The sequence below is a fragment of the Anarhichas minor genome, unplaced genomic scaffold (assembly GCF_050575085.1).
Source record: "Anarhichas minor isolate MPS153535 unplaced genomic scaffold, ASM5057508v1 ptg000026l, whole genome shotgun sequence".
In the NCBI taxonomy this organism is placed as follows: domain Eukaryota; kingdom Metazoa; phylum Chordata; class Actinopteri; order Perciformes; family Anarhichadidae; genus Anarhichas; species Anarhichas minor.
This window is the reverse complement of record NW_027466472.1, coordinates 4,211,577-4,219,773: the sequence shown is the minus strand read 5'-3', so window position 1 is coordinate 4,219,773 and position 8,197 is coordinate 4,211,577.

Genomic DNA, 8,197 nt, shown 5'->3' with positions numbered 1-8,197 from the left:
ACAAGGTGGGGATTGCACCGATGTCCCCTTCCAAATACGAAGAGTACTGCCATTGGTTCTTTCTACGCGTGTATAAAATAACATTTCCTGTCCGGGTCAAAAAACCCGGTAATAGTACTCAACACTGTAGAATGCTCTTTCCAAAAAAGAAAATTGTCAAAGTCCTTGTTAAAAATGTGTTGGAAAATGGCCCATCATTTAAAGAAAAGTATGTTTTTTTCTCAGTTTGGTATAGTTTAAGGTGCTATGGATTACTTCATTTTAATCCTTTCATTCCTGTTGAAAAAGTTTAACATTTTTAGGGGATGGAAAAAAATGTTGGTAAAGACTAATGTCAGCACCTCACACACCCACTGAAAATGTTTTCCTACTAATCCAACCTTCAGTGGCAGAAAGTTATGACTGGCCCTAGCACAGCACTTTTTATGGGTACTCCCCAGGGGGCGTTGAACAGGAAAGAAAACTGAATAATTCAGGGGACCCAGAGCTGGGCCCTGAGAAGTGGAAAGGATTATTGATATTTTACTGTTTCAGGGTCCTGAGTAAGCGGTTGTCAGAAGGTCCAGGATTTCTGGCAGGGCTCCTGACCCTCCCTGAACCTTGGATGTATGTAAAAATTCACACAAACCAACAAACCAAAGTTGACATATTACAGACAATGTCTTTGGTTTCATTGGCCAGCCACACAGTTGAAAATTAAATTAGCAAGTCATGCGAGTACACTCGGCACATTGACATGACTTAAGGCCTATAGGCTACCCATGCATCCGCAGGAGGGACAGCACGACAGAGCTATAGACATACAACAACAAGATGCATGGGTTAAGATCTATACTGTAGGCATATTGTCATTAGGTCCAGAACAGCAACAATTCATGAACCAGACAAACGTCTTAAAGACAAAGCAATTTTCAGATATATAAAAACAAAGCATGCATTTCATTCACCAATAGGGTAAGATACCTCAGGAGAGGAAATTCTAAAATATATTCTTCCTCCGCATAGAGCCAGGTGTGCAATGCAAACTTCATTGGGTAAAGGCAAATCCGATGAACAGAAACAGTGTATCATCTGGTAGAAATACAAGATGCAAAGATGCAGCAAAAGGGTTCAAAACTTAATAGAACCAATAGGCAAACGCCCCAAACGGAAGTGCAAGTGATTTCAAACCGTACAAAAACACACATTCAACAATTCAAACACAGACCTTCTCAGACCAAAGAGCAGATGCACGGTCTGCATTGTCTAGATCTGTGCCAGCTGTTCCAAACAGAGCTTTTGCCTCAGGCCACAAAATCACCAAACATCACTGCATCATGTGCACTTAGCTATGCTGAACACAAAAACATCCACATACCCGGAACAGAGCAATAGCCTCATACCTAGGACAAAAAATAAAACACTGACAAAATCTTTTGTGAATGCCTGCCCAATTGAACCACTTAATTAAAACTAGCTAGTCTGGATCTGCCACCTCTATAGGTCGAACTTTTACTTACTAACTCCATTGTTAAAGTAGTTGTCACATACATACAGTGATTACAACAAACAGGGATGGGACTCAAATGCCATTGAAGCAGTTAGACGACATCAGTTTAGTGACTTAAAATGAATTGATATACTTACTGGAAGTAGTAGCAGGCAGGCAGGCAGGTACAGTTCCAGGAGCAGAGCAACAGAAGCTCAAAAGCAAAAAAAAAAAAAAACACACACAGGAAGAAAGCAGCATACCAGCTTTGATGACTTGCAAGGTAATAAATGTATATAAGATAGATATGGGGCTATCTGAACTGAGCAGTGTAAATGAGCTGTTGCGGTGTTACAGTTGTATTGCCCTATAAGGTCTGACACAACAGTGTGGCCGAGGCCTCCCCCGTTAAATTGGCATCCCTGTTGTGTTGAGTAGGAACTGGCAGACTGGCAGAGCAGGAAGTAATGGGAGCTGAAAAAGGCAGTGTTGATTTGATAAATACTTTTTGCAGCGCTGTTGATGCTCTGCTAAGCAATGCTGACCCCCCGGTGTGATGGCATATGTTAATACAGAGCGCTGCAGGGCGTCCTCTGCATCCTAATCTGCTGGTGTCAAAATTAATTTTGAGTGTATGTGTGTGTGCGTGCGTGTATTTCCCCATCTCTATGCTGCAGCATACTTGACAATTGTATCAGCGCTGAGTTGTGTGTGTGTGTGTTGTGTGCACATACATTCGTACGGACCCGTTCTTGTTTATTCACGTGTGCACAGGGTAGTGACAGGCACAGCACCTAATCTGCATATCAATTTTCCTCCTTTGAATACACCGCTTATTGGCTGATGGTGGTGATAATTACCTGTTGTGCAGTGAGTAGGGCACAGGCTCCCACTGGGCTTCTCTTTGTCAGCCTGGGTCACTGAGTCTGTACACAGTACAGTGGAGTACCTTGCGCTGGGGACTGGTGAGACATGACAGCACAGCACGAGTCCCAGCATTCCTTTACCCACACCAGACAATCCCTGGTAGCGTGCGAGGGCCATCATGCAGGAAACGACACAGGGAAAATGCGTCTTAACATCTGGGTTGTTTTCAGCAGCAACTTGACAATTTGTGCTCAAAAGTAAGATGTCTTCCAGAGCACAATGGTCGTGTCAAGAAAAAGGTTAAAGAGTTTAAAAAGGGCCATGAGATGAGTGTCACAGAAAGGCAGCTTTTAAAGGTTTGGGTGCGGCACGGTGGAAAATATCGCCTGTTTATATTTGACAGAACTCACTGAAGTGACGGCTGTTAGATGACACCATGAAGATTATAGCTGACAGTTTGTGATGTCAGGCGTCAGTGTGATCATCCTCAGACATGGATGCATCGTGTTTCTTTCAGTCTTTTACACTCACAATGTCCTCTTCAGACAGTAACAAATATCAGCACTGGTGGCAAAGTTCTAGCAATAATGACTTCTGTGCGTCTGTAATCAAAACAGGTGCAGGTAGCAATTTTCTGCTTTCCATAATTCACACAAAAATAGCTCAAACTATCTCTGTGTGAGCACAGGTGAGTCATGCTGTCCAACCAGTGCACATACGAATGCACTTCGGCCATCATTCCGCATGGCTGAATCCTGAAGACGCCACTGAACATTAAAAATGATCCCGCCCGTGCTCCACAGCTGTATGTCCACTGCCACCGCCGAACCTCTGTATTGCGGTCCAGGGCGTCGCGCGCTGTGAAGTGCCCACAAATGGGAAGGAACAGGTGTCACTTTAATTATGTGTCCTCTCGCAGAGTCGGACGGCTCTTTCAATTAACCTTGGAGCTCTCCTGTTAAAACACAGCGCCGGCGCCATTGTTGCGCACCTGCGAATATAGATGGACAATATCTGCAGGTCTACAGGACTCCCTGGCTTTTAATTACGGGCACCAAGGGAGTGTGCTCACTTTTCTTCACGCTCACACACTTCTCAGCCTGTCTGCTTTAGATAATATCGGTTTCACATGTTTCAGTCCACTCGGCTAACGCCACCACCATCAGGCCATGGCTGAGAGGGGCAGATTGCTCCTCCTATGTCATTTTTACTTGAAATGAGGTCGGTGCACCCAGACAGTATTTTCTGTTATCTTTACATAGATGTCTGGCAGCCTAAAATGAGCCGGCATTGGAACTTTCAATTTCGAGAGTCCTCTTCTGATTCCGAGAGGGCAGCAAATAGATCAGTTTGCTGCACTCTTCATACTGGAATTATGTCAAGACCAAGGCCGGTATGCATATTTCAGAATGTTCATACAGGCATATCTTAATGCCTCTGTAGATTCTCCTCACTTTGACTTTTATACAGCATGGTTGACTTTTCACACCACCGATTTGATTGACTTTTGTTTTTCCAATTATACTGATAATTATCTGGCAAACTACTGATGTTGCATCTCGCATGCTTCCGGCTTCTTTTGACCAGACAGAGCCGTCTGCAGGAAGATTAGACCATGATCTAGCCTAATTTCATGTCATTGCCATACTCGTGTGATGCTGTTAATTACTGTCATACTGGAGCAAACCTCTAATACTTCATAGGTTATCCAGTAACAACATAGGATACACAATGACATCTGTCTTTCAAAGAATCTGTAGCATAATTGTATTGCCAAATTGTTGGTATTAACCCTATTTTGTGCAGCTTTAATCTGAATTAACTGACTAGATTTGACTTTGCCTTTGACTTACCCAAAAGCAAAAGTTGAACAAACGCCAAACAAAAAAGGATTAAGCTACCAATGAAACAGTTTGAGATATCATGCTGATGCATGAGGTATCATGTTTCATAATACAATGTGTCATCAATGTGTAGATTCTGTAATTATATCCAGTAAAATCTGCAGGGCTTGAATGAATAATTTTCTTTCCAGTGCTTTCAGTGATTTACCTAACCTTTGGGAGAGCGACTGCGGCTGTAAATGTAGCTAAGAATAGACAATGTGCGGAGTGCATTAGAAATGAGCACGGAAGATCGCATCGAAATATTCACCGTTGGAGGAATTTATTTTCTTCTTCTGCACATACCCTTTAAATCACAATACAAACACCCCATAGTAGTAGAATTCAGTAACAGTTGAAATTTAACTTGTCCAGTTTCACATTTTGAGCAACAAAAGTTTGAGTTTAATTAGTTTCTTTATGGTTGTATTTTATGCATTTTCCTTGCTTGCTATCTGGGTTCACACAAGAGAAGACTTTTCATCAGTGACAGCAGCTGCAACTGACTGAACCAGCTTCCAAACTGCAAGCAAACAGTCTCATGACCATTATGGCACTGCACAATGTTACTGTTGCCAACGATGCCAAAGGGAAATGTCTTCTTTTTTTTTTACTTGAATGCTTTGTTGTTAACAATCCAAGGGAGTTGCAGAGCAAGCTCATCCCCAGTTCACGAGGAGAAGTGTGCATGAGGCCCAGTAGGACCGTTTGACAGGTCAAGCTTTATTTCAAGTGAATAAACTGTGATGGTGAATCCACTGGTCAGTTATCAGGATGTGTTTGGAATTCCAGTCACCATCTGATTATATATCATGGATGGATTCACTTCTCATTTTTGCTTTAAAATGAAGGACACATGTTAACTGAGAAAGTATGTGTCTGGAAAAATACAGTGAAATGTTTTATAAGGAAGCTGTTTCCTCTGACATTTTGACTTTTAGCACCGTTTTCTGACTCTCCCGGTTGTCAATCTTCCTTCAGAAATTTAAATCAAAATAAATCAAAGCTTAAATTTGAAATTTCGTTGATTAGACTACCTGTCAAACAGAGTATTGCACAGTCCTCCCACCTCCCAAATCACCACAGTGAGCTTCTGACTAAATGCACATTTAGGATTTTTAAGACTTTATTAAGGTTAGGAACATAGAGATAGGAGAGAATAGGAGTCGACAGGCATTGAACTGTTTGCCGTAATACAAAAGGAAATAGCAATTGTTCCTAGTTGTTATGGTGACAACACGTCAGTGGGGCCATAAAGTGTTTCTCCGCAGCTAAGCTGGCAGCGGAGAGAGCTAAATATTCATCAGTTAAGGCAAATTCATAATCTTTCTCTCACAGCACTTACTTGTAAAATTGACAGCCGGCATGGCGGAACTACACACATACTGTACATGCCGGCATGAGTGAGTTTGCGTCTTCCTGCTACTTGCTTAATTCTGAAGTTAAGTTATCCCACTACAAATGCTGCAATGGCAATGGTACACATAAAAATGGCTGCCCGCACTGACCATCCTGCTTTGTTGATTCAAATGGGAAAGTCAGTTCTCTACTCCCATTTCTATGGTTAGGAATGAATATTAATTTGTTGCTGCCAGAGGATAAAAAGGGCAAACAGGGTGCCTTTACTGTGGGTGGTAATACAGAGCAAAAAGGTCAAGACAAATTACCGCTTTAGAGGTATGCCCCGGAAATTAAAATTGCACTAATCTAAATACCAAGTTTGCAGCCCATTATTTGTTTAGTATGTAGAATCCATTTTCCTCTGAGCAGGTCCTTTTCACACACTTGGGGAGGATGAAAATGCTAGTTGAAAAACACACCTATTGAATCTCCCTCAGTCTCTTTCTGTCAGTCTCCACTGATTTCTTTCTCCAACAAATTTCTATTTGGTGTGAAGTACTGTGCTACAGACTTTTTGGTCAGAAACAGCCTGGTCCAATTGTCTGCCTCCTTTTTCTATAGTTCTCCAACAGCTTCTAATTATTTTCTATGGGATTGCAAGGACTCCTCTGGCAGTATTGAGTTTTAGACCTTTGGACTAGAAGGGTATCACACTCAGACGGCTTGCCTTCGCCTCGCAACCACTGCACTCTGGTTTTGAATTAGTGGATGCTCTTCAGGTCTCATAGTGTCCCGTCTTACTGTAGGTATTGAATTTTCTCCCTCAAATTCCACATCTTACCTCTGAAATATAACAGTGGATTGCCTCAGGGCAGCATGTGTGTGTACATGTGTTTGTTTGTGTAATGGAAGGCTCGCAATGATATTGCTCACCATGTCAATGTGCAAATAAAGTCAGGATCTTGGCCCACGCAGAAATCCAATCAATAATGCTCTACTTGATCATGATCCAATTTGCCTGCTGCACTTACCTAACAGTAAACACAACAGCTTTTGAGTTTACTGGCTCTTGCTTCACTAGTTTTTTTGTGCGTGTGTGGGTTAAATAAGGAATACAGCCTCGCTTCCAGTGACATAACTTCCATTCTTTCTTGCAGTCCTACAGAACTTCTTGTCAACGAGGCTGCAAAACAAATGTCTGAAAGGCCAGCAAGACAAAGGCAATCCATATGACTCAATACTTCATCCAAGGACCTCGGAAGATTTTACTGACTAAAAAACAAATGCTTCCACATTTTCTTACTGACTTCTGTTTCCCGAGTGAGGAGAAATACACATCTTTATGATACTATGTATTTGGCATTACAGTGTTTTTTGCTTAATAGATGCAGAATGTAACTTTTAAAATTGTTTTTCTTCATATTTTCTTTTTTTCCCCCACATATTTCGTATGGGAGGATATTTTGACCCGCTGTGTTCCCACACAGTGTTTTAATGCTGTCATCCAGAGGCTGCTTTCTCAAGCTTAATATTTGTACCTAGTGGTTTTGGCATCGAAGCTGCAAATGTTTCCATTACACAAATTTATGCCAGAGCTTTTTTCTTTGTCATATCCTTATAGCTCACCTACTAAAGAGACCTCTGTCGTCTACTCACACAACAATATACAACACAGGCAATGTCATTGTGCAACTCTTCATATGTAAGCTTTCTCACATTTTTAACTTATTAAGTAGACCGACGCCAACTAAAACAAACACCAAGGATATACTGTATGGCTATATACAGATTTTTTAGCAAAAATGAATCACAGTTTTGGCTTGACTTTATTAAATTGTCGGTTTCTCATTTATCTACAAACACATCTAACACATATCTAACACATCTTATATGTGTTGCAATAAGTTTCTGCCTGAAACCCGGCAGTTTTTGCCATTGACCCTGAGCACAAAATTTAAATGACATTCAAATAACTAACTGTGTTGTTCACCTCAGATCTCCTGATGATCTATCGATGACATTTAAATGAACACTCATTTGAATATGTGAGCACACTATCCGTCTCTTCCCCTCTCATTTTAATCGAGATGTTCTCTTTTTATTTTTTTTCCTTCTCCCACTCAGCTTTCAAGAGTGTTTATCACTTCATTGCACCCCAACTGTTCACCACATGGGATTCTGAGCTAATTAGGATTTTTTATATTACGGGTAAATTAATGTTAATCTTACAGTGCCCTTTATGAGACAAAGCACAAGTAACTGGAGGGACACAGCAATATGGCATCCTAAACTATAATTTCTTTCTGACTTGATGAATACAATTGATGTGTGCAATAAATGATACACTCGCAGCATCAAAGGTTAATTAAATGAGAGATAATTAAATAAGTGGCTTCTCGGGTGAAGATTGCTCTGTGTAGTAGTTAAAGCACCTGAAAGGTATTTGAATGACTTCCAGATCAGTTCTCTTCCATCCATACACTTCTAATTAATATCACAGATGGAGGTGTTGTTCAAATCACCACATTCTGCACCCTGATTAAGCTTGACATTTCACTCCTGAGTGTCAAACATTTCCCCATAAGTACAGATGAGTTAAAAATGTCTTCATTATGCAACTGTGGTTGCTAATATTTCG